The 27,820-nt window shown below is 38.0% G+C and overlaps 1 long non-coding RNA gene across 1 annotated transcript; it reads right to left on the bottom strand.

Moving 5' to 3' along the window:
- Positions 1 to 716: 716 nt before the first annotated feature.
- Positions 717 to 3,920, bottom strand: LOC105726107 (uncharacterized). The gene is made up of 3 exons (XR_001109438.2): positions 3,835 to 3,920; positions 2,461 to 2,638; positions 717 to 1,418 (listed from the first exon to the last, which is right to left on the bottom strand). It is a non-coding gene; the product is annotated as an uncharacterized LOC105726107 (long non-coding RNA).
- Between the last annotated feature and the right edge of the window lie 23,900 nt (positions 3,921 to 27,820).

Below are 27,820 nucleotides of genomic sequence, written 5' to 3'. Positions count from 1 at the left end.
AGCTGAGTGACAAAAATGGCTGCCGACCTCCTCAGAGGTGAGAGGATTTATTTCAGGCCTAACCTAGCTTGGATCACATGGAAGGAAATAGGATGTTAAGAAACTAGAGTGGATTTTTTAAATCCTGAAATGTTTCTAAAAATGTGATTTTCTGACCCCCTAGTTCTGGAAGAACACCTACTTTTCTTCCTTGGTCTTTTGCCACTGTGAATTGTTAGCCACAGCACCTCCAGAGAAGGTGCTGGCTGTCCCTGCATAGCCTGAACGTGCTCCCCAGGAGCCTAGAGCCCTTGTCTACCATTGCAGTGAATTCCTCAAGGGGCTGGGAAGGAAGGTATCGTGTCCTCTCTCTGCTTTCAGAAGCAGCCCTGGGGAAAGGGCCCTGGCAGACAGGCCCTCAGATGTCTGTGTAGATGATAGGGCACGGTTAGATTTTGAGCAGGGCTGTGGCAATGGTGGTGTTTATAAACTTCTGGGCAATAACCTACATGTAACAGTATGTACTAACATCTATCAATTAAATTAGAGATTCATTTGCTAATCATAGGAAACATATCGAGACCAGATTCTTTTTCTTTTAAATGAGTAAAAATCACATGCAGATTATATAGGTTCACAAGGAATTGGCAAAATAAAAGCAAGCTTGAATCTGACTGCTCATCTCCCATAGCCCCAGGAAATACAATGAGCCCTCAAAGGCAGGCAACAGCCACGTTTCTTTTCAGCCTAGGTGGCCACAAGCTGACTGTGGACAGGAGGGGTAGGTGGGTCCAGTGGTCTTTTCTTGGCAACCTGTGGGAAGAAGATCACTCTTGCTGGCTGGTCCCAGTAGAGACTCACCACTTGTCCAAATTCCTCAGGCTCTATGAAAGGATGGCCAACAGGCCTTCTCTTTTGGACCAGCTAGATGTTGTTCTGACTTAACAGGAGTTGCCAGGCATTCACAGGCTGGGCTTCCCAGACACAAGTAACATACTTCTCCTTTAAACAAATCATTGCTGGAATCCATCTTTATACTTTAGATGGGGAATTGGCACCTACCTCATTTCTAGTGGCTGTGTTATAATCAAGCTGTAGAGCCAGCTTTATGTTTGAAGCCTTATTTAATTCTCTGTCTCAAAATCAAAGAAACATAGCAAAGTAGTATGTGATTAGGTAGGCCAGGTGTCAGGAGGGGGTCCTGGAAACCCCTAGCAAGAATCCAACCTTGGTGGTGTTACTGCCGTAGAGGAGAGGATCAGTGTCTTATAACAAAATACCATGAACTTGGTGGCTTAACGACAGACATTTATTTTCTCACAGCTCTAGAGGCTGGAAGTCCAAGATCAAAGCGGCAGTATGATTGGATTCAGGTGGGAGCCCTCCGCCTGGTTCGCAGACAGCTGCCTTCTCCCTGTGGATCCATGTGGCTTTTCCTCCTATGTGTGAGAACAGACAGGGAGGGAGAAAGGGGGAGGGAGGGAGAGAGGAGAGAGAGAGAGAGAGAGAGAGAGAGAGATTGTCTTCCTCTTCTTATAAGGCCATCAGCCATCAGATTAGGAGCTCACCCTTATGAACCTCAGTTAACCTTAATTACCTCCTAAAAGTCTTATCTCCAAATATAGTCACATTGGAGGGTCAGATGTCAACATACAAATTTTGGATGGAAGACACAATTAAGTCCATAGCAATGGGGAAGCTATGTTTCAATTTATTGTGTAAATTTAGAAAGGTAAGAATGCTTTTTAAAGTACTGGTTTTCATAACCTTAACTTATCATTGAATATTATGTTAAATCTAATAAGAATCAAAGTTTCATTCCCTATAAATATTATTTCTACACATGTACATATTGAAAACATGCTAACTCTTTAAGAAGTTGTTCACATTTCACATTAGCAGAAAATAACAGTATTTTCTCTTTAAAAAATACTTTTAAGACAGCCACAAAATGCAGGTGTAGTTGCAATTAGGTAGGATGACTGGTATATGGAAAGGCCTGTTTCACAGGTAATTCCATGCAGCCTCATACAGAATTTTCTCATAAAGTTTTTATTCTGTTACTACACCCATTACAAATGTGGGAGGTGCAGAAAGTAAAAGATAAGTAAGTGTGGTTTGTTCTGGATTTTTAACCAATAAACGTTTTTACTACATACGGAGGGAGAAAACTCTCTAGTGTCTTACAAACTGGAATGCCAATAATCCTCATGCAGTCTAGATGACATATTTTAGACTACTGTTTTCAAATTGAGTGATTTAGAATGAAGTCTAGACAAGCCATAGTGGTGTATTTTGAAGCTGGTCTTATTCTCTTACAATCTGTTCTTCATCAACTAAGGCTTAAAAAATCCTTTGGATGTATACAAATTCTTACCTTACCTACCATTAGGAGTTTGCGAACATGTCATAATCAAAGTAGGATGCAGGCATGAAACTACCTTCATGCTATTTTTATCCAAATAGAAAATGGCACGTTACCATTACTAATATCTTAAGTGTTTCTTTCTCTTCATATTGACTCAGGAGAGTGAAATATGCTGTAAATCAGGAGACTGACGTAGGCTGTCAGTCTTTCTTCTGAGTCACATTCTGTCAGCCATCATTTACATTCATCAAAAAGGGTCCTGATGCTAAGAGCAGAGATCCCTCTTGAATTCTGCAAAGGACAATGTAAACATAAATTTCAGATGTAGAGTCATGATTTTAAAATGGTCGGCATGTGCTGCCACAGAGAAGAAAATTGCTTTTCAAAACAGTAAAATATGGATATTATTGACATATCTGTCTCCATCAGCATTTACTGGAGAAGAGAAAAAGATTCCAAATAGCTATAGCTGAGAAGTTATGTGAACAAAAGTTAAAGTGCAGGAAAAGAACAAACAAAATCTATTGTCATCTAACTCCCTATCCTTTCCAGCATCTGAGAAATACATTTCCCCAGTTCAATAAACTGTTTCAAAATGGCTGAAGCAACTTTGCTTATTAAGCACTTTTGGGAGTCTTGCATTATAACTTAGCCAATTTACAATTATTCTGAGGCTAATGGTTTTCCAGATATAATTACCATTCATGACTGCTCTTTGCTTATTCCTCTTCTTTTTTCTGTTCTGCATTTTGTTCGTTCTTTTTACCTTTCTACCAGGTGCTTTGTGGGAAGGGAGAGAGGCAAAGAAAGCAGACCCCACCATCTAGCAAAGACTCTTTCACGTAATAACTCTTAGTAAAGTTGCCGGCATGAAAACTTAGCCCCTAACTGGTAGCTACTGGACTTGATCAGGAAGACATTTTACACTACTGACAAAAATGAGATTTTAAACTTACATATTTAAATAAAATGATCATTGTTCCTATCATTTTTTAAACCTGTGTTGTCTGATGCAGTAGCCAATAGCCATATTGGCTATTTTAATTTTAATTTATGTTAAATCAAATAAACATTTCAATCTTGAGCCTCACCAGCCACATTTTAATTGCAGAATAATAGTTAATGCTTCTTAATTGTATTTCTAAATATTTGCACGTTTGAAAAATACTCATAAAATATCCTGTCAGTCATATTATTATAGAATATTTTCATTATCACACAAAGTTTTATTGGACAGTACTAAAAAGATTAAAAATTGATCTCTGTATACAACGTTCTTAAGAGTATTTCTGGTGTAAATCTATAAGTTAAAGTTTTATGTTCACAGGTGATGGAAAGAAACAAAACACGGAGAGTGGTACAGTACCAACATTTGTTTTAGAACACTTTTATAATTTTTTTTGTTGCCTTATGTAACAGGAAAAATAAAAGGTTTTTAAACAAATTGTATTATCAGTGAGAAGGGGTTATAACAAGGTGTCACTCACCCAGTCACTGAAACTGAGGTAGGAGGCAGAACTTGACTCCAGAGGCAGAATTCAGACACCAGACCAGATTGAGAAGGACCTTAAACAGGGCCAGGGCGGAAGCAGCTTTCCAGTCCAACACACCCAACTGTGTGCCATGTCAATTTATCATTGCCATGGCAGCACCTAGGAGTTACTGCCCTTTCCTTAGTGATGACCCAATGAACCAAAAGCTACAACCCCTTCCCTAGAAATTTCTCATAAACCACCCCTTAATCTGCATGTACTGAAAAGTAGGTATAAATATGACGCAAAACTGCCCTGAGCTGCTGCTCTCTGCCCACGGGGTAACCTTGCTCTGTGGGAGCAGTCACAGAGTCGTAACACTGCCTCTTTAATAAAGCTGATTTCTTCTACCTCTAGTTTGCTCTTGAATTCTCTCCTGGGCAAGTTCGAGAACCCTTGTATTACAAAGTATGCCTCATAGACCAAGCTGCACTTTGGGGCTTGGCTGCCCTGAATCAAAACGGTAACAGAGCAGCTCAGACCTGAGCCACTACTTTAAAATGAAGAACACAATGGTATGTTTCTTTGGGAAAAATGCAGCGGGAGTTTCCATAAAAATGCCATTCCAAGTCAAATAGTTACACTGGATGATGGTGCCACCCACACTTCTTTCCCTCCCCACTGAAGGTGGTTAAGCCAGAATTCTGCAGCCCAGCCCCGACAGATGCACACTGTTCCTCTCCAGAAGGAGGAAGTCAGCTCCTTGCACTGTTCTGGTCGTGACTCTTGATGGACCCCAAATGCTGCTTTGTCTGACATAATGGGAATTGTAATGCTGTGGTTGTACACCACGGGTGGAGAACTACGTCCCTGTTTTGTTAAAGCCGAGAGAAAACATCACGGTACCTTAAGAGAGGATGTAGTTGTGTACCAAGGCTTCAGAGCTATGTCTCCATTTGGTTAGTCCACAGAAGACTTTATTGAACTTTAAGGGAGCATATGGAGAGTACTGCAGCATGGCTTCTTGAGACCCTGAGCATTCCAAAAGGTAGTGAACAAGTTTCTTTCATATAAGTGATATGGCTTGGCTCTGTTTCCCCAGCTAAATCTCATGTCAAATTGTATCCCCCATGTTGGAGGAGGGGTCCGGTGGGAAGTGATTGAATCATGGGGTGGACTTCACCCCCATGATAGAGTTCATGATTGAGTTCTCATGAGATCTGGTTGTTTGAAAGTATGTAGCATCTTCCCCTTTCTCTCTCCCTCCTGCTTTGGCCATGAGAAGAGGTGCCTTGTTTCCTCTTCACCTCCTGTCATGATTGTAAGTTTCCTGAGACCTCCCCAGCCATGTGGGACTGTGAGTCAATCAAATCTCTTTTCTTCATAAATTACCCAGCCTCAGGTAGTTCCATAAGTGGTGTGAGAAGGAACTTGTCAATGAAAAGGTCAAACTCTGTAAAATATTTGAATAGATTTATTCTGAGCCAAATATGAGTGACCATGGCCTATGAAACAGCCCTCAGGAGATCCTGAGAACATCTGACCAAGGTGGTCGGGGCACAGTTTGGTTTTATACATTTTAAGGATGCATGAGACATCAATGAAATACATTTAGGGAATACATTGGTTTGGTCCAGAAAGGCGGGACAACTCGAAGTGGAAGCTTCCAGACAATAGATAAATTTCAACATTTGCTGGTTGATAATTGGTTGAGTTTATCTAAAGACCTGGGATCATAGAAAGGAAATGTTCAGGTAAAGATAATGGATTGTGGAGACCAAGGTTCTTTTGAAGTCTTATAGTGACTGCCCTGAGAGACAATAGATGACATATTTTCTATTCAGATCTTTAAAAGGGGCTAGACTTTTAGTTAATCTTTTTAGGAATGGGAGGTCCTGGAAGAAAAAGATCTAGCTATGTTAATAGAGATTTCTTACCGATGCAAACTTTTCCCCTCAAGGGACAGCTTTGCAGGGCCATTTCAAGATATGGCAAAGAAACATGTTTTGGGGTAAAACATTTTTATTTTCTTCCTTGTCTCATAATGTTATGCCAGAGTCAGTTTGAAAAGTAAGTCACAATATATAAGGTTAAAGAAAACCCATCTAATGAGAATTTATGATTTGTAGGGCATGATTCCCCAGACCCCTTAGATAGAAATTTAGGCAAGATGAAAAAATCAGAGTTTAGTTCTCAAATTAATACAGTAAGTTTCTACTTTCTCTCCAAGTATATCCTGTTTCTGAGTGGCAGGTGAAAGTTGTGTTTCCCTTCAACCACAGCACCTGGCCCAGAACCAGCCTTCCCTGCTATCCACTGGTCTCTGGGTCTCTCTTTTTGTGACGGTCTCCATCCCTCTCCTTAAATTCTTCCTCAGGATTCCTTGGGTTACCCTGAAATCTGAATTCAGTTTACCCTTCCAAACCAAGAAATGCTGTTTATATCTGTGTTGTGATTACAAACAGGGTTCAAGTCTCTGCCTACCACCCTCAAATATACGGGAGGTTCACAGTATTCACCTGTGGCCATGTACCTGCTCCACCTGAGGGAGCCAAGAACTTTGCTTCCCTCCCTCCCCCGCCTTTCTCCTTCCTTTCCTGCTTTCTAAAATCATAATGTGTAACTTTTTCAATGAGGGGAGCAGGAATTCACTCAATCCTACTCAATCATCTCTCCTGGGCCATGTGCTTTTTTCCCTTGATTTCCAGTTTTGGGAGAACTATTTATGGAATATAGCATCCTTTCTATTGGAGTCTTCCATAACTGAACATCTTTTGTTAACTGTTCCAATAGACAACTAATTTATGTGAAAATAAATGATTAAATTACATTTTATTCCAACTTTAAAACAAGCATTGCTAATACTTTCAAATTAGATAATTTCTTTTGATATTAGGAACTAAATATAATTGAAACTGCCCACTAGACTTAAACTCTTCAGAAATGCACTAAAAGAAAGCTAAAGATAGATTATAATAACTTGAGGCTCTTGAAAAATATTTGCCATTGGTAGAATATCAAATGAAACATTTTGAAAAAAGCATACTGAGAAATTTGAAATGTTTTGCATGTCTCTTAGAAACACACACCAATGTAAGCCAGGAAACATATATCTTTTTTATCTTCTTTAACTTAAACATACAGCTGATGTTGAAAAATTAAAAACTTTATGTTTTTATTTTAATCTCATATCATCTAAATCAGTCACATATTTTTAACAAGCCAAAATGCTTTTCAGTATTTTCCTGTTACCGTAACCACATGAATTATTAATTTGCCTTTGGAGAGATATCTTTCTTTCCCTCAGGGTGAATTTTATTTGACCATTAGAAACAGACGAGGTCCATTTAAATAATAAAGTTTCTCTAAAAGTAAAGACAAATTTATCAGAATTTTTTCAATTCATTTTTCCTTAATTTCTCAAAAAAAATTTGGTTGAGTTATAAAAATGGAAACCAAGAGATTATATTAAAAATGTTTAAAAAGTATATAGCTCTCAGCATTATAATATCTCCTCAGGAAATATTTCCCTTCTTCTTGTTAGCAAAAACATATAGTTTTTAAATTGCCTATTGTTCCACCACTCCAACATATCCACTGTTTTCACTATATATTTTTAAAATTTTAATTAATATGCCTATGTATAGTCTAATCAACTATTTTCAGAATAGTTTTAGATTTTACAGAAAGTTTGAGAAGATGGTAAAGAGGGTTATATACCTCTCACCGTTTCCCTATTATTAACATCTTACATTAGTACGGTATATTTGTTATGGCTGGTAAACCAATGGTCATATATTATTAGTAACTAAAAGTCCACAGTTGATTCAGATTGTCTTTTTTTTTTTTTGCTTAATGTTCTTTTTCCGTCCCAGGAGTCCATCCTGGGTACTACAAAACATTTAGTTATGTGTCTCTTCGCCCCTCTTGACTGTGATATTTTTCAGGCTTATTCTCTTTGTGATGACCTTGATGGTTTTGAGAAATGGTAGTCAGATATTTGTAGAATGCCCCACTATTGGAATTTGCCTGATGTTTTTTCTTACAATAAGCCTGGGGTTGTGAGTTATGGGAAAGAAGGCTACAGAAGTAAAGTATCATTTTCATCAAATTGTATGAAGGACACATATTATCAACATGATTTATGATTGTTGATGTTGGCCTTGATCATCTAGTTAAGGTGTGTTTATCCTATTTCTCCATATTTTTTGCCTCCTTCCCCTTAACGTACTCACCCAAAGAAAGTCACTAAATGCAGCCCATATTTAAGGAGCAGGGACTGATGCTTCCTGTCCTGGATGGCAGAGTATCTACATAAATTGTTTGGAATTATTTTGCATGAGATTTTTGCTGATTATTTCCCATTTGGTCGTTTACTCAATAATTGATTCGTATCATTATGGATTCATGAATATTATCTTTATACTTTGGGTTGCAGTCTAGTGCCACTTTGCTTATTTTGGTGCCCAAGGTGTCTTAGGTTAGGTTACTGGGAACTCTTTCAGTAGGCTTCTGTTTCCTTTGACATACCCCTATAAGTGTGTATGTCATTTTTCTTTTGAGCACTTCCTTACTTTCTCGCACTATAAGGTACTTTAGGTTCATCTTGTGTATTTCTTGTCTCTGTCCTAGAATCGGATAACTCTTCAAAGATCCCTGATTTATTTTACTGAAGAATGGGATCTTAGAAAGTAAGATTTGGGCAATTGGTGTGCTTGTGACTATTGGTATCATTGTTAATAGGGCTGCCTAGATGACAGCGCAAGTAACTAAATGTGTGTATGGTAAACCATATCTATACATACACATCTCTAAAAATATTTTTATATGTAACCATCTGTAGCTATATTAAGCTACATATGAGTACATAGTAATGTATCCAACTATAATCAAGTACTACCTGGAATATTCTACCCTCCTCCACTACTTCTTTGTAAATTCCCATTCCAGTAGTGAGAAATCTCTCTCCCATCATCCACCACCTATATACTTAATTGTTCAATTCCAGGCTATATGTATAGCAGGACCAACATGTTTAACCTGAACCCCCGTTGCCTATATATTTTTGCATGATAAGAACAATAGGGTACATGTAGTTTTGCATCCTGGCTTTCTGATAAAAAATTGACCCTAAAGTTAAGTGAATGATCCCAGAAATCTTTGGTTAAGTGACTCTTATTCCTCTTCCACAGTTCTGGGCTCAGGAATGTGTTGGACAAAGCCTTGGATGACTGGAGAGGCTAAGAGTGTTGAATGAGAAGTTTAATTACATCTGAGTAAACTTGCTCACCCTGTAGTTCCAAAGTCATGCTGTGCATTTTGTAATTCTGAAGTAGATGTGGCGTATCTAGCCCAGGTCAGAGGATCTCGATGAATATCTAGGTTTGGGATCATATAGAACTTCTCTGTTCTGAGGGATAAAGCCTTCAGAATTTCTGATGCAATTTTCTCAGTCTAGATTTTATCATCCATTTTGCAAGCCACTGGTGAGATTTTGGGGGTCAGGAAGTTTATATTACCTTATAAGAATATTGCTGATGTCTCTGATAGGTGTCTTGACGGGACCAGCCTCTTTGTTTAGTTTACACAGTATTGTCTGTGTCTGGTCTTTCTGCTCCTATTGATACCTGTCAATACTGGTATTTGTGTATAGATATAGTTATGTGCCTATAAAATGGGGCAATAAAAAATTCAAGTATGATGTTCTCTTATATGTGTGCATTACAAGTCATTTAACATTCTCTCCATTTTTGATCATTTAGGTATTCTCCATTTTGAAAAAATGTATCAGGCTTAAAATTGGCCCCTTGTTGGCATTCTTACCAAATTTCATATGATTCTCTCATCAGCATCACTGAGCCAGATATTAAAGAGACTATCCCTGTAAGAAAATTGTTCCATTTAGAAAGCCTGAGACTAATCATATGAATCACAGGAACATTATGACCCTCCCTTTTCTTTGCTTATTTGTTCTTATTCTTTGTGTACACAACTGTGTCTACTCTTGGAAGTTTTTACCATCCTCTGATGACAGAAATAATGTCTTATTCAAGTTTATCAAGCCTGTGTTCTCCCAGGACTTTGCAAAATGCTTCCTGTATGGTAAGTACTCAATAAATATTTATTAAATGGAATATTAAAGGTAATCAGAATAGTACTACTGTTCTAATAACCTCAAATAGTCCCATATCCAACCTTTCCCTCTTGAGAAGCTTTCCAGGAATTCTCCAGTCCACATGATGCTCTCTCTTTCCATCACTCTGTCAGCATTTTATAACTGCTTCATAAATGCTATCTAATACTTCATGAGTATTAAATTTTCAGCTTATCCAGGGCTCAGTCTCTGACACATTTTTTCCCTTTGGAGTCCTTATGACTGTCTGGCATAGCGCTCTTCCTATAGTCCAAGTCAATAGAACTTATAGGTTGATTACTAAGCTGGACTCCAGCAGATTTTTTACTGAGTCAAAATGACAATCAAAATGTTCCTGTTGAACAAATGAGAAAATATGTCTAATAGGTGAGGAAAAAAAATCAGAGAAAGTATACTCCAGTGGATCGTTGCTCGTTATTTTGGCCATTTACTTGTAAGCTTTTGGGGGAAAATCATTAACAATTTCAGCAGTGCGAGGTGTATTATTTTGTTTGTTTCAAGAATAAGCAAAACAGAACAATTTTTTTTAACAACAATAAAAACCCCCATATGGATTGACATGGAAAGTTCTCTGATACTACAAAGTACTAGAAAAATACATTGGAAACCTTCAGCTACAGCTAGCAACAATTTATAAGTGCCATTTCTTTCATCTATTTGACAGATTATCTCAAGAGACATAGTTCTTTAGTCAGCCAGTTTAGAAAGTTGTTAAAAGTATGGCAGACATCCTGCTTACTTTAAATTTATTTTTATACATGCTGAAACCAGATGTTGCTATATACTTAGCTACTTAGGAAATAATTTATTTGTAATGAGTGAATTGTTTTCACCTTTGCCTTAATCACTTTGAAGAAGATTAATATTAGATTATTCCAAATCATTTTAAGGATCTAGTCAAATGGCCACATTTGCATTCCAATTATACCTGAAGGGTACAGAGTTTTTGAAGGGACCAAAAATGTATAGTATTGTATATGAAGCCAAGTTTATTATTAAGGTTCTTTTATAAAGAGTGTTTGGTTGAAAGAAACATAAACCCTATCAAGCTAACTCAAATAAAGAAGAGTGAATGAAACGAGAGAGGTACATTATAGCGTAGCTCCTGAGACCCAGAACTGGAGGCGAAGTGGCACAGGTATTTTTAGCTACTTCCAGTAACAGTTTCTCTTTTAATTCAAATTTATTTGATTGCAAGGAGCAGAAATTTCCTAAAATCAGTGTAAAAGGGAGGGCTTCTTTTATTTTTTTTTCTTTATCAGTATGTATTTCTTAATCAGATTAAGTTTTATGATTTTTAATACCTCTGTTGATAACTTCTTAATTCCTTACTTTATTGGCAAGTCTTTCTCAGATCACTCTTTCTTCTTTTTTTTTTTTTTTTTTTGAGATGGAGTTTGCTCTTGTTGCCCAGATTGGAGTACAGTGGCACAATTTCAGCTCACTGCAACCTCAGCCTCCTTGGTTCAAGCAATTCTCCTGCCTCAGCCTCCCAAGCAGCTGGGATTACAGGCGTGAGCCACCACGCCCAACTTCTCTTATCACCCTTTATAAAATTGCAATCAAATCCAATTGCTAGTTCTCTTTATTCCCCTGACCCCACTTTGCTTTGCACCATTTAATATATTTGTATCTTTTTTACTCATTCGTTGTCTGCTTCCTCTCTCTTTCCCATTAGAGTATTTGTACCTGAGGGCACATATTTTATTTTGTTCATTGCTGTATTCTTAGCATATAGAATAGTGCATGCTATAAAGTAGAAGCTCAGTTTTATTCATTCAATGAATAGATGAATCAAAACCTAAAATGTTCCTAAGGCCCCAGGTGTCTGATGATTACCATTATTCTAAAATCGCTTTAATTTTACTTTTTAAAATTCCTTATTCATCTCTTGCTGCTATTAACTGATACCAGGGGACCACTTACTTTTGTTGCTGCAGGAAAGGCATTTGCCTCAGTATTGACACTATTAGTAGGTTTCTAAATAAGGACTTGGTTATTGTGAATATTAATTTTAGATATTTGGTGTATGTGTGCATGTTTGTGTGTCTATAAGGGTTTATGTAACCATAAAGTGAGATGCTCAAATTAAATCGTTATGAACTATAGTGATTACAGAAATTAAAAGATAGAGTCAAATTCCAAGAAAATGTATCCATGATAAGAATTTCTAGCATTTTATTATATCTTGAAATTATTTCTTTTTTTGCTTAGTTTTTAGTTGGAAATATTTCAAATGAGAAAAACTTCCGTGTACCAATGTAATCAGATATAACAAATATTAACATTTCAGTATATCTGTATTACATCTTCATGTTAGATACTGTTTAAAAGTTTCCTGAGACGATGAATGACACATTTTCTATTTTGTTTTTTATTTTTGCATTAAAATTTATTTACTCTGATACTACAATTATTAAACCATTTTTTCTTGGTAATTATTTATATGATACATAATTTTTATACTTTTATCTCAAACTTTGCCATTATCTGTTAGATATATTTCTGGTTAAGTGTATATAACTGAGCTTGTAATCTGTATTTAATTATTTATATGATTCATAATTTCTGTACTTTTCTCTCAAATTTTGCCATTCTCTTTTAGATATATTTCTGGTTAAGTGTATGTAGCTGAGTTTATAATAATCTCTATTTTGAGAATCTCTGTCTTTTAAAAGGTCAAGTTATGTATTCATTTATTGGAATAAGTGGTATATTTAAACTTATATCATTATATTAACTTATGTTTCTCACTAGCCATTCTTTTTTGTTTGTTTCTATTTGAAATTGAGGTAGAATTCACACGTAGTACAATTCATCCTTTTTGGTGAATTTTGACAAATACACAAAGGCCTATAATCACCAAGTCAATCAAAATATGGAGCGGTTCTGTTACCGGTAGTTAGATAGGCATGAGTGGGGCAAGAGAGGGTTCTTCTGCCACCGATAGGAATGTTGGGTGATGGTTCTGCATTTATCACATTGCCTTTCTAAAAGTGATAAATTGGCAGCCAGTGCCAGGGAGATGCCATTTCCCAATAGTCCACATCTGTTAACGCTTAAGTGTTCATTGAATGCAGGCACCAGGGAGATGCAATTTCCCAGGCAAGTGCATTAGGAGACAAAATGGCAGAGTATGAGTTTCCAGGGGCACCCCACTGGAAGAGGGGAGAAAGCCTCAGATGGGCATGTATACAAGTTCTTGAACACACTGCACATACTTGCAGTAAGGAGGGCACTGTGCATGTGGGCAGCTCACCCTAAGGCAAGAATCATGGGAAAGGGGCCAGCCTATTAAGTCCTAGCCTAGGACCAAGGTTCAATACCACACTTGTCCTTCACGTTGCCTGTGTGGGTCTCTTTGAAGCATACTTTCCTTGCTTTCTTGTTCTAAAGCCTTTTGAATAAACTTCCACTCCTGCTCTGAAACTTGACTTGGTCTCTTTTTCTGCCTTAAGCCCCTCAGTCAAATGCTCTCTTCTGAGGAGGTGAGAATGGACGTTGCTGCAGACCCATACAAATTACCACTCAGTAACTTGAATACCTTTTATTGGTAACAGTTCCACCACCCTACAGAGTTCTCTTGCTGCCTTTTGTAGTCATCTCTACACATTTGACCCCCACCCTTACATCAGCTGTTCTCTTTTCTGTTCCTATAGTTTCATCCTTCCTCAAATATCACTTAAATAGAATCATACAGTGTATAGTGTTTGAGTTCCAATTAGCATGATTAATCTGAGATTTATTTATGTTGTTGTAAAGTCGCTAGTTTATTCCTTTTTATTCTTTATTAGTATTCCATTGCGGTGGTATATTGTGGTGTTTATCCATTTACTGGTTAAAGGATATTTGTGTTGCTCCTGGTTTTCGATGATTATAAAAAAAAACACTATAAACTTTCACGTACATGTTTGTGGAAATGTAAGTTTTTAACTTGAGTAAATACCTAGGACCAGGACTGCTGAGACTCATGGTAAATGAATGGCAATCTGTATAACAAACTGCCAAACTGTCTTCCAATGTGTCTGTTCTATTTTGCATTCACACCAGTAATCTGTGAACGTTTCAATTGTTCTGCGTCCTGGCTACAGTCTATTATTGTTGGTTTGCATATCTTTTTTATAATTTTAGATATTGTAAAAGATATGCAGAAGTATGTCATGGTGGTTTTGATTTGGATTTGCCTAATGGCTATGCAAAAATCTTTTTATGTGCTTGTTATCTCTATTTCTGCTTTGGTGAAGTGTTTGTTCAAAATATTTGCCCAACTTTTTAATTATTCTTTTTCTTGATTATTATTTACAAACACTAAAAGATTCACAGGATGTTGAGGAGATGATACAAAAGTTCTGCGTGCTGTGCCCAGTTTTCTCCATTGGTTGAGTAACGATAGTACAATATTAAAACCAGTAAATTTACATTAAAGTATAATTTTATCCCATCTGTAGATCTGTGTAATCACCACAATGATCAAGCTCTTTGTTAAATTGATTTTCTCACTTAGGCACGATCTCAGCTCACGATCTCCATCTCCCAGGTTTAAGTGATTCTCCTGCCTTAGCCCCATGAGTAGCTGGGATTACAGGCATATGCCACCATGCCTGGCTAATTTTTGAATTTTTAGTAGAGATGGGGTTTCACCATATTGGCCAGACTGGTCTCAAACTCCTGACCTCAGGTGATCTGCCCGCCTCAGCCTCGGAAAGTGTTGGGATTACAGGCATGAGCCATGGCACCCAGCCTAAATTCACTGCTTTCTGATCTTCTTTATTTTCTTTCTTCCACTTGCTTTGGGTTTGTTTTTCTTTTCCTTGTTGCTTGTATTGAGAAATTGATTTGATATAGTTTTTCCTTTCTAATGTAAGCATTTTCATGTTACTAATTTTCCTCTCAGTACTGCATTAGCTGTATTTCGTAATTTGATATGTTAAATTTTCTATTTGACATGTTAGATTTTCATTTCCATTTAGTAATTGTATTTTTACATTTCCATTGAGACTTTTTTTTAATTGAATTTTAGGTTCTGGGGTACATGTGCAGATCATGCAAGTTTGTTGCATAGGTACGCACATGGCAATATGATTTGCTGCCTCCATTCCCCTGTCACCCACATCTGGCATTTCTCCCCATGTTATCCCTCCTTGACCCCCCCACAACCCTGCAGTCCCTCCCTTTCCCCCCTACAACAGACTCCAGTGTGTGAAGCTCCCCTCCCTGCGTCTGTATGTTCTCATTGTTCAACACCCACCTATGAGGCAGAACATGCGGTGTTTGATTTTCTGTTCTTGTGTTAGTTTGCTGAGAATGATGGTTTCCAGATTCATCCATGTCCCTACAAAGGACACAAATTCATTTTTTATGGCTGCATAGTATTCCATGGTGTATATGTGCCACATTTTCCTTGTCCAGCTTATTATCGATGTCGATGGGCATTTGGGTTGGTTCCAGGTCTTTGCTATTGTAAACAGTGCTGCTATGAACATACATGTGCATGTGTCTTTATAATAGAATGATTTATAATCCTTTGGATATATACCCAGTAATGGGATTGCTGGGTCAAATGGAATTTCTATTTCTAGGTCCTTGAGGAATTGCCACACTGTCTTCCACAATGGTTGAACTAATTTACACTCCCACCAACAGTGTAAAAGTGTTCCTATTTCTCCACATCCTCTCCAGCATCTGTTGTCTCCAGAATTTTTAATGATCACCATTCTAACTGGCATAAGGTGGTATCTCAATGTAGTTTTGATTTGCATTTCTCTAATGACCAGTGATGATGAGCATTTTTTCATATGTTTGTTGGCCTCGTATATGTCTTCTTTTGAAAAGTGTCTGTTCATCTCCTTTTACCACTTTTGGATGGGTTTGTTTGTTTGTTTTTTTGTTTTTCTTGTAAATCTGTTTTAGTTCTTTATAGATTCTGGATATTAGCCCTTTGTCAGATGGGTAGATTGCAAAAATTTTTTCCCATTCTGTTTGTTGCTGGTTCACTCTAATGATTGTTTCTTTTGCTGTACAGAAGCTCTGGAGTTTAATTAGGTCCCATTTGTCTATTTTGGCTTTTGTTGCCAATGCTTTGGTGTTTTAGCCATGAAGTCCTTGCCTATGCCTATGTCCTGAATGGTTTTGCCTAGGTTTTCTTCTAGGGTTTTTATGCTGTTAGGTCTTATGTTTAAGTCTTTAATCCATCTGGAGTTAATTTTAATATAAGGTGTCAGGAAGGGGTCCAGTTTGTGCTTTCGCTCATGGCTAGCCAGTTTTCCCAACATCACTTATTAAACAGGGAATCCTTTCCTGTTTTTTAATTAAAAAATTGCTTGTTTTTATCAGGTTTATCAAAGATCAGATGGTTGTAGATGTGTGGCATTGTATCGATGGCCTCTATTCTGTTCCATTGGTCTATATCTGTTTTGGTACCAGTACCATGCTGTTTTGATTACTGTAGCCTTGTAGTATAGTTTGAAATCAGGTAGCGTGATGCCTCTGACTTTGTTCTTTTTGCTTAGGATTGTCTTGGCTATGCGGGCTCTCTTTTGGTTCCATATGAAGTTTAAGGTGGCTTTTTCCAGTTCTGTGAAGAAGGTCATTGGTAGCTTGATGGGGATAGCATTGAATCTATAAATTACTTTGGGCAGTGTGGCCATTTTCACAATATTGATTCTTCCTAACCGTGAGCATGGAGTGTTTCTCCATCTGTTTGTGTCCTCTCTTATTTTGTTGAGCAGTGGTTTGTAGTTCTCCTTGAAGAGTTCCTTTACATCCTTTGTTAGTTGTATTCCTAGGTATTTTATTCTCTTTGTAGCAATTGTGAATGGGAGTTCACTCATGATTTGGCTTTCTGTTAGTTTGTTATTGGTGTATAGAAATGCTTGTGATTTCTGCACATTGATTTTGTATCCTGAGACTGCTGATGTGATTTATCAGGTTAAGGAGATTTTAGGCTGAGATGATAGATGTCATTTAAGCATGGAATTTTCTTTGTGGAAAGCTTAACTACAAATTCGGTTTTTTTAGGAGACATAGGGCTATGTGGCTTACGTATTTCTTTCTGAGAGAGATTTGGCCATTTTTTTTCATTCAATGATCTTTTCAATTTCATCTAAATTGTCTAATTATAGGCATAGACATTATAATATTTCCTTATTGTACTTTTAGTGTCTGTAGGATCTATAGTGATGTCTCTTTTATTTCTGATGTTGGTAATTTGTGTGTTTTCTTTTTTTCCCACTTGGTCTATCTGGCTAGAGATTTATCAATGTTATTCATCAATTCAAATAACTTCCTTTTGATTTTGTTGATAAGATCCATTAGTTTTTCTGATTTCAATTACATTGTATTTTTATTTTTTTCTATTTTCTATCTTGCTGTGAGTTTAAGTTGTCTGTCTTTTTCTATTGCCTTGAGGCCAACATTAAAATTATTGTCTTGAGAAGCTTCTTATTTAATAATATAAGCATATAATGCTATAATCTTCCTTTTAAGCATTGCTTTATTTGCATTTTACAAATTTTGATATATTGTTTTAAGTTTTGTTTCATTTAAAATATTTTCATTTCCATTTCTATTTCCTTGTAATAACATATTATTTAAAAATGTGTGTGTTTAAATTCAAAATTTGACCTTGATGTAGCTTAAGTGATTAATAACTATACTTTAGCAATGGAAGGTATTACAGTCACTCTGATCTCACTGATTCTCATTCTGATTCTAAAAATGATGGAATTTCCCCTGACTTTCTTCTTGCAAGCAAAGGTGAAGTTTATATAATCACCAATACATCTGGCTGCACTTTTACTATTACTCTGTCTCAAGAGGGAAGGGTCAATACAGACATTTAAAGAAACTTCCTGGATTTCTACGGTAGTTTATGGGATTGTTCCCCTGTTTTGTCTTGGTTTATTGGGTGCATAGTTGAAGTTAATGCTGTAAATTGGCTTTGCTAAAGAGTGACTAGCTGCTTAAGCAGTTTTGTAGTACTTCATATAAAAAATGATGATAGTGGGCTGGGCGCGGTGGCTCACGCCTGTAATCTCGGCACTTTGGGAGGCTGAGGCAGGTGGATCATGAGGTCAACAGATTGAGACCATCCTGGTCAACATGGTGAAACCCCGTCTCTACTAAAAATACAAAAAATTAGCTGGGCAGGGTGGCACGTGCCTGTAATCCCAGCTACTCAGGAGGCTGAGGCAGGAGAATTGCCTGAACCCAGGAGGCAGAGGTTGTGGTGAGCCGAGATCACGCCATTGCACTCCAGCCTGGGTAACAAGAGCGGAAGTCCATCTCAAAAAAAAAAAAAAATGACGATAGTGTTGACTAGGGTATTGGCAATAAATGTGAAGTTCTATTATAAATACGTTTTGAAAGTAAAATTGACAAAAAAAGTTTGTCATGGAATTGATATGCACATGAAGGAGGTAACGCTTTTATGTGTGGTCCAAATATTCTGCTTCATGCCAAAAAAGATTTTTTGTCCAGACAGAGGTTCCAGCTAGGCAGTCAGGAGGTCAGATGATCCTTACTTTGGTCTTGAACATTTTTAGTTTGAGTTGCTCTCATAACACTGAAAATCATGAGGTCCAAGAAAGTCTGATGCCCAGCTCAGTATCAAAGGAGCAGGAAATTATACTCTTAATACTGAAGTAAATATAATCTATCAATGATTTAATCTACTCAGGTACAATAAGATGTTATGTAGACAGTCAAATATATAGGTTTCACCTTAAATAAAAAATATATTTGTATTTCTCTGTGTATCGAGGATGGATGGTATTTCCTAAAGTGAGTAGAATAGAACGAGAAGAAAAGAACCTTGAGGAATTCTAACCGCTAATAAACAAGTAGATAATGGTGACCTACAGATGAGCAGAGCAATTGTGGACAGAAATGTTGGACAGAAGTAGGAATATATATCATTAAAGCCAAGGGAAGGGAGTGAGTATTTCAACTGGGAAGTGGAGATCAAGATAAAAACCAAGAGTTCTGATTGTTATTGAGCCTATAAATATAATGATGTCTAAAATGTAACTGTTTGATTATGTGGTTTATATGTAAAGATATCTCCTAACATCCAGCATTTCCATATCTGTAAATATAGCTTTTTGGCTTAGGGTATTTACTGCCTTTTTTTTTTTTCAGATAATGCTACATATTTTCTGTAATTGCTATGCTGAATTTTTGTAACTTTGGTGTTTTTATCTGATGGATAGATAAGGGAGGCAGATAATTTAAATAGTTATCTATAAATAATGATGAAAGGACTGTTCATATAATTTAGAGATATTTATAATGCTTACTGGCAGGTGCTATGTAAGATGCCAAGAATCCACTGGAAGGATATATAAGAACTTTGAAATTGTTTTTATGGTACTAAAATGAGGCTGAAATTTTAAAATGTTGAAAATATGTTGGAATAATGAATAATAAATATTATCTTTCAATATTCCAGAATAAGATTCTTCAAAACTACTTGGATTGAAACACCATTATGTGCTGCAATAGTTTAAATGTTTGCCCTCTTCAAAACCCATATTGAAATTTAATTGCCATTGTAAAGGTATTGGGAAGCCTTCTTTTCTTTCTTTTCCTTTTTTTCTCTATTTTTTTTTTTTTTAATTTGAGATAAAGTCTCACTCTGTCTCCCAGGCTGGAGTGCAGTGGCACCATCTTGGCTCACTGCAACCTCTGCCTTCCAGGTTCAAGCGATTCTTCTGCCTCAGCCTCCCAAGTAGCTGGAATTACAGGTGTCTACCATGACTCCTGGCTAATTTTTAGTAGAGATGGGTTTTCAGCATGTTGGCCAGGCTGGTCTTGAACTCCTGATCTCAGGTGATTTGTCTGCCTCAGTCTCCCAAAGTGCTGGGTTTACAGGCATGACCCACTGCACCTGGCTATTTTGCCTATATCTAATTGTGCCTTGAGACTCACCCATGTAGATGAGACTATGGACAATGGACTTTAGAGCTGATCCTGGAAGGAGTTAGGACTTTTTGGTCTATTGGGATGGAATGGATATATTTTGTGAGATGGACATGAGTTTTGGGGGCCTGGAGGCAGAATACAACCATTTGAATATTTACTTTAAAACTCATGTTGAAATTTAATTGCCATTGTAACAGTATTAAGAGGTTTAGCCTTCAAGTGGTGATGAAGCCCTGAGGTCTTTACTCTTATGGGGATGCTTGGTGCCATTATGATAGGGCAAGATGGCCCACTCTTGCTCTTGCCTATCCTCTCGCCTCTGCCATGTATTGACACAGCAAGAAGTCCCTCCTCAGATGCTGGCAGCATGATATTAGACTTCTCAGCCTCCAGAACTGTGAACCAATAAATTTCTGTTTATTATAGGTTACCCAGTGTCAGGTATTCTGCTGTAGTAGCACAGAACCAACTAAGACACGGGCTTACATTAAATCCTTATATAGTTCCTTAGATTAAAATTTCATAAGCCCATCATCTGAGAGGTCTCTTGCAACAGCACTTATTTCAGGCTAACCCTGAAGGCTTTGCATGATTAGAAAGAAAATACTTGGGCTAATCTCAACGTTTCTCCATTCGTATTCTGTAATTCTAATTAGTAATTGATGAATCACTTATCCACTATAATTAGACCAGAAGTTGGCTTTATGTGAAAGAAGAAGCAGTTTACTGATCTTTGAGTTTGCCTCTGATATTTCAATAGCTGGATACTGTGTTCACTTTTGGACTGAATCTTCCCATTAATTAATTTGGTTTTACATCATTGAAACTGTAGCTTCTAAGACCAATGTAGAATCAGGCTTTTCCAGGAGAACATATATGGCCAAGAACTATTAACTTCTGAGTAAGTGAAATTTGGGACATTCATGCAGAGTTCTGTAATTGTGTACTGCACAAGGCACCACATCTAAGTGTGAGTCATTCACATTGTGGATATCATAGATGTATATATTCATTATGTAAAATTTCCTGGAACATGGCAGTAAAGTATCATTTTAAGAAAATTGATACATTATAAAAATTTTCCTGTAAGTGGAAGTAAAGTATCTGGAGGTAGTCATGCTTTTTAGTAATTTTTACAAATGTGCCACATGAGCAACTGGTAACCCTGAGTACCTTCAAATGACTCAGTAGCACATGATGTCCATCTCAGCCGTAAAGCTTTCTTTCATAAGAAACCATAGCCTACTTAGCAATAGAAGTGTATCCAAAAGTCATTCTTATGCTAATCCTGAAAAATACAATTCAACTCTGATAATAAAAAAGATTCCAGAAAAAACACCTATATTGCCACAACCCTAAGCATACCCTGTTCAGTTGCTAATGGTTGGAAAAAACAATTATACCACACACTTAGATTTAAAAATGAGAAACTCAGAGCAATTTAAATGGCAAGCTTCCAGTTCCACAAAAACTAGGAAACTATAAGATTGACTGACCTAAACTAAATGACTCAGTAGGGTGGCTAAGGAAAGGACGATAGAACCAAAAGTTCCCTCACCAGCCTCTTGTGTACACTCTAGTAGTCAGATGCTAGACCAATATTAGCCATTTAGCAGTGTGTGAAGAGATACGGCTCAGGTGACTGACAGTGTACAGAATTCACATCTTATTCACCTTTACTTGTAGTATTTTATCATTTGGGATGATAGTAATAGAGTTTTTGTTTAATTAGAGATGCTAGGAATTATTGCATAAAGATAAGACATTGGAATGAAAAATATATCATATCTCAGACATTTAAGTTCAGAGTTGGTAATTGCCAACTTAAGGCATATTTGAAAGCCAGAGAGCCTCTATGGCAGCTCTAATGTATTTAATTTTCTCCTGCAATTGCAGGGTGGGGTGTGCTAAAAAACAGGCCAGGATCATATTTTAATACTGGTCCAGCTACAAAAGAAGCTTTATTTGAAAATTTTCATGTTTACTTTGTCCAACTCATGGTTTTCCTTGAGAAAATGGGACCCTGAGACTTAGGATTGAAATATTTGCATTAAAAAAACTAAAAAAAAAATTGACTCAAAAATACTGTAAGTTCTTCTATGTGGCAAAAGTGGCTCCTGTGTTTTTCCTGGAGATTGTCTTCTCACTTGAAGCAATGTCTAAGCAAGAGGATGCCTGCTTTCCTTGGGAACTATTCTCACCTCTCTTTAATGTGTTTACGTCTCATTATAGCCTAAACAGAAATGTTCAAGCTCTATACAGCAAAAGGACTTCAGGTCTAGCTAATATTTACTGGCAAAAACTAGAGAAATACATTTGGGAGTGAATCAAGAGAAATAGGCTGAAGGGAGGAGATTAACATACGGCTAAATAGGTGTGTTAGTTTAGTATTGGTGCTGTAACAAATGATCACAGTAACGGTGCTTTAAAATAGATATGTCATCTTACTATCCTGTAGGTCAAATGTCTAAAATGGATCAGTAAGGCTGTGTTCACTCTGGAGGCCCTGGGAAAGAAAATATTTCTTTGCTTTTGCAGCTTTTAGAGGCCACCCACATTCCTGTTTGTTGTTCCTTCCTTGAATCATTTCAGCCTCTCCTTCAGTTGTCCTATCTTCTGTTCTGACTCTGACACTCCTGCCTCCTTCTGACCCTGTGATAACATTAGACCTAATCGGATAATATCCCCATCTCAAGCTCCTCAACATAAACACATCCAAAATGTCCCCTATCCAAGGAGGAGCAGGGGTCAGGCTCTTCCTGACTGCAAATGGGGCAAACTTTTGTGACTTCCCCAGTGTGTGCTCCTCTCAGTGCATAGTCCGCTGAAGTCTAAAATGCCCCCTATCCAAGTCAGTTACTGTGTTTGTTCACAAGTTACAAGAATTGGGACATGGACACATTTGGGGAGCCATTATTATGCTTACCACAATAGGAGAAAATTATTAACATAGATCCACTCTCTCAGGTTTTAGAATTCGATGTTTTGCAAGGACACTTGGAACTCATTCTAATGATGTTCTGGGATAGCCCTGAAATATAGACATAACTGTTTCTACAGTAAACAAAGTAAAGATGCCAGAACATCTTGGCATAGCATTAAAGGCATGTGAACTCAAGTGGTTATGTATATTAATGTGGATATCTTAATGGCAGCCAAATAAACTATTGCTTGGCTGTGCTCTGCAGGAGGGTCCAGAGAACATTTTCTTCACTAATGTGCTAAGAAAGCAGTTGATGATGTGGATACCTGCATTTCTGAAAATCCCAGTAATGGCTTTCCTTTGTAGGTTTGTGTTCTCAGTGGAAGAAGCTGCTGTGCAACTGAGTTTCCTATTATCAGCAGGAATGCCTGGATCCCTAAATGGTAGAGGCCAAGTATCAGTAAAACATGAACAGTAGGAAGGCCATTATTGCCACTACAGAAGTCAAGGCTACAGTGACAATCAATAGGCTACAACTGTCAATAATATTTGGTGATAGCTAATTGGCTGTGGTGTTCCTAGAAGATAAGTGGACAGCTGTGTAGGGTATTGATCAAATTATATAATCAGAGAAATGTTGACAGCTAAGTAGCAGAAGACTGACATAGAATTCCAGAATGGAAAATCAGGATTCCTAACTTAGGTCCTACATTTCTACCAGTTCACAGATCCACAGACTACTGTTTGAAATGAGCTTGAGTTTCCTTGAGGAAGGACCCTGAAAGTCCTCTACAATCACATATAGTAAATGTTCTAATACCTCTCCTAGGAGTCCTGCAGCAAACCATAGGTTAACAGTACAAAAGAGAAAGGTAAATTTACTCAGGACTTCCAAGGACTGTTAGGTGTAAGGTCTTATGATACTGATAGCAGGAGACACGAAATGGCACTGCAGTTTTAAGTTAGAGTGGGCGTTGGAGGCCAAGTAATGTGGGACATTTCCTTCAGCTAAGGACGGGGTACTTGTCACATAGCCATGAAAATTTAGGCTTGCAGATGATTTGAAGGGTGATTAAGGCAGGGTTTTTATTGGGTGAAAAGGAAAAAAAAAGGGGAACAGGGACTCTCTGCAAGGCCAGAGTTCTCTAGTGTCCTTTCCACCTTGCAGCTTGAATGCCGGGTCCCACCAGGAAGAGCAGGGGCCAGGCTCCTCCGCACTGCAAACGGGGCAAACTTCTGTGGCTCTACCCCAGGGTGCGGTCCTCTCAGTGCATAGACTGTTGGAGTTTTGCCAGGGAGCCCTTCCCACCTGGCTGTCTCAGTAGTAAATAAAGTTTTGGTCTGAGTCAGTCCATTAAACAGAAGCGTGGAGCAACCCTGTAATTATGTATCTGTTTCCTGGATATGTAATGGGCACAGACACCTGCAGAAGTGGGGAGAGCATTCACATTGCTTCCCTAACCTACAGAGTAAAGGTCATTATGGAAGGAGGAGCCAAATGGAAGCTTTGAATGTGTTTACTATTTTCATCATCAAGGTTTTAACCTGAAGGGGAGGAAAAAAATCCTTTTCCTCTACTCTTCTAAATCTTTGGCTGGGACTCCTCTATTAAAAGACAAATTAGAGAAAAACAAACAGAAGTTTATTAACATTTATATCTCATATGTACATGGGAAACACCCAGGAAAATTAGTAACTTGAAGAGCTGGCTCAGGACTTTGACAAAGAACAATACATTTGTGGAAAATGACAGGACAAAGGAAAGTGGATTTAGGCTTCCAAGCGTGGCAAACTGTGAGAAGAGAAATCTGTGAGCGGAAACTGGTGGAAAAAGGTTTGCTTGCAGATTTCTCTGGTGCCATATTGAAACTGCCTTTGCAAAATTATGACTGGGACAGTGAAAGAGATCTGACTTAACAGACTCCATCTTGCTTCTAACCTCCATGCTGTCTTTATTCATTCCTGGGCGTAGGCTGAACTAACTTTGAGAGAAAGTAGTTTGTACTTTATAGTTTAAACAAAGACTGTAACAGCCCTTTCCCAAAGCAGACCTCCTGCTTGCCCTGGGGAATAGATTAACACAGAATTAGAAATTCTGGTTTAAGAGTCACGTAACTGGAGGCTACACAATTCTGACCCTCCATATACTGCTCCTAAGATCAGTGCTTGAGATATTTTGCAGACCCGGCACTTGATAGATAGCTGGCATTACCCAGATGGATAAACTGGCTTATCTGATCTTGTGATCCCAGGAACTGACAAGAAGACAGCTTCAAATCCCTATGATTTGATCCCTGACCAATCAGCACTCCTGATTCATTGGATCCCCACCACCCCCCCGCACCCCACCCACCAAGTTATCCTTAAAAACTCTGCTCCCCAATGCTTGGGGAGACTGATTTGGGTAATAATAAAACTTGGGTCTCCCACACAGCCTGCTGTGCCTGAGTTGCTCTTTTTCTATTGCAATTCCCCTGTTCTTGATGAATCCGCTCGGTCTAGGCAGCAGGCAAGGTGAACCCACTGGGCAGTTACAATATCTCTGGACTGATGAGACTGGTGTCTTCTCTATTAAGAGAGAATTTATATCCTGCCTTTAGGCATAAATGGGAGAGGATAGAGAAAGCGTTTCCTGCATTTGCTGCATCTTAATTGCTTTTAGCTCAAAATAATTTTTATGTCAAAGAGGCATATGTTGGGGTGACACATTCTGGTTCCCTTCAATACAGAATAAGTAATTCTTTATTCAGGTAAGAATTAGAGAGATGAAAACCACCATCAGAAATGCAGAGGAAATCGTCCTTATTCATCTAGCCTTTGTGAAAACAGATGGTTCAAGGTGGATGATGGTTCCCTACCATAAATTTAAACTGTGTGTCAGGGTCTAGGATTTTACCCTTCTTACAAGCTAGTATGAGCCTGTTAATATTTAATTAATGCTAACAGAAAACATGAAACTCCTCGGTCAGAGACAAAATACCTTTTTATTAATGACACAGAAAGCTGCAGGGGCATCACGCAGGGCTGGTTCCTCCTGCTTCCAAGTCCTCAGGAGCAATGCAGAGTGGCGTAGGTGAAGATTGTGCATACAGTGGATTTGTATCACCGTGGAGAAACACAGAGATGGGGAGATGTAATGTCCAGAGGGAGACATTATCTCTTCCCTCAAGGTTACTTATTGGAAATTGTGCCCTGACAAATGGCCCCAGAAAGTATGTCTGATGAGGACCAGAAAGAACATTCAGGGAGACTTAGTTCCAGTGGCAGATTGCCTCTCTCAACGTTGTGGAAGCTCCAATCACAGACGCTGTGTCAGATGTAATATTTTCAACAGAACATACCAACACAGCCTCTGGCACTTAGTTTATGGCCTTTTATCTGGCAACTGCTTTCTTTTCCATAACTGTCATCCAGGAGGATTAAGAACAGTTTGCATTTAAATGGCAAAAATAGCAGCAGCACATATTCACCATCTTGCCCCAGGGCTATTTCTGCTGTCTTTCATAATATTGTACATAGAGACCTCAGCAATCTTGATAGTCTAAAGAAAATCATGCTAGTTCACCCAATTCATGACATTGTGCTAATTAAATCTGGTAGCTGGGAAATTACATCTCCTAAATTTTCCATCAAGGTACACGTATACCACAAAGCAGATGATAAACTCCATGAACATTCAGGAGAAGGCCATACCGGTAAAACTCAGTAAAAAATAGAGGGTATCAGTTATGCAGGGACATCTCCCTATAAGGTAAAGAGAAAGTTGCCATACTTTGCAACCATTACCACTAGGAAAGAAGAGATAAGTGGTTAATTTCAGAGGCCACATATACCTACCTTAAAAATAGTTATGATAGAGGGATTGTTGCAGCTTTTAATATACTGCATCATTTTGCTCTGTTCCCAGCCCTTCCACTTGTTAAAAGAAAAACCTGAAACAATTTAACAGAGTTTAATTGTTGAAAGAACAACTTGTGGATTGGGCAGCCCCTGAAACAATAGGTTTGTTACTGGAAAGGGGTTTTCATCCAGACCCCAAGAGAGGATTCTTGGGTTTCCCTCAAAAAAGAATTCAAAACGAATCCATAAAGTGGAAACGGTTTATTAAGCAAGTAAAGGAATAAAAGAATGGCTACTCCATATCCAGAGCAGCAGTGTGGGCTGCTCAGCTGATTATACTTACGGTTATTTCTTGATTATACGATAAACAAGGGGGGGATGTTTCATGAGTTCTCTGGGAAAGAGGTGGGGCAATTACTGGAACTGAGGGTTCCTCCACCTTTTGGACCATATAGGGTAACTTCCTGACATAGCCTTGGCATTTGTAAACTGTCATTTTGCTAGTGGGAGTGTCTTTTAGCATACGAATGCATTATAATTAGCAATATAATGAGTAGTGAGGATGACCAGAGGTCACTTTAGTGGCCATCTTGGTTTTGGCTGGTTTTGTCTGGCTTCTTTACCCGCAACCTGTTTAATCAGCAAGGTCTTTGTGACCCATACCTTGTGCTGACTTCCTATCTTATTCTGTGACCAAGAACACCTCACCACCTGGAAATTAAGCTTTATTTCACTCAGTCCCTATTCAAGATGAAGTTGCTCTGGTTCAAACACCTCTAACAGGCTGAGAGAGGCTCCAGGACTAAAACCCGGTTTAAGAAGGTTTATGGACAGAAAAAGTAAAGGAAGAAAGAAGAAAGTGCCCTACAGAAAACACAAGTGAGGTAAAAAAACAGCAGATTGGTGACAGCTTGGCATTTGCCTTACTTCAACCTGGCTTGAATAGTTGGCCGCCTTTGGCTGAAACTCAGTGATAGGCACAAGGGTAGGTTACAGTCTGTTCACACCTCGAGTTAGGTTACAGTTTGCTCTGTACCTTTAAGACATCTCAAGAAGCAGCCTTAGGCTAAACTTAACATTCTTTCCCTGCATTCTCACTTTCCTCCTCTGCAGCTCTTTTGTTTGTTCCTTTTTTCCTGAGCCCCAGTCCATTTTGGATTTCG

Source organism: Aotus nancymaae, unplaced genomic scaffold (genome assembly GCF_030222135.1).
Source record: "Aotus nancymaae isolate 86718 unplaced genomic scaffold, 86718_ANA_hifiasm-v0.15.2.pri h1tg000020l, whole genome shotgun sequence".
Taxonomy (NCBI): domain Eukaryota; kingdom Metazoa; phylum Chordata; class Mammalia; order Primates; family Aotidae; genus Aotus; species Aotus nancymaae.
The sequence above is the reverse complement of the archived record's forward strand: the minus strand, read 5'-3'. Positions and strand labels throughout refer to the sequence as shown.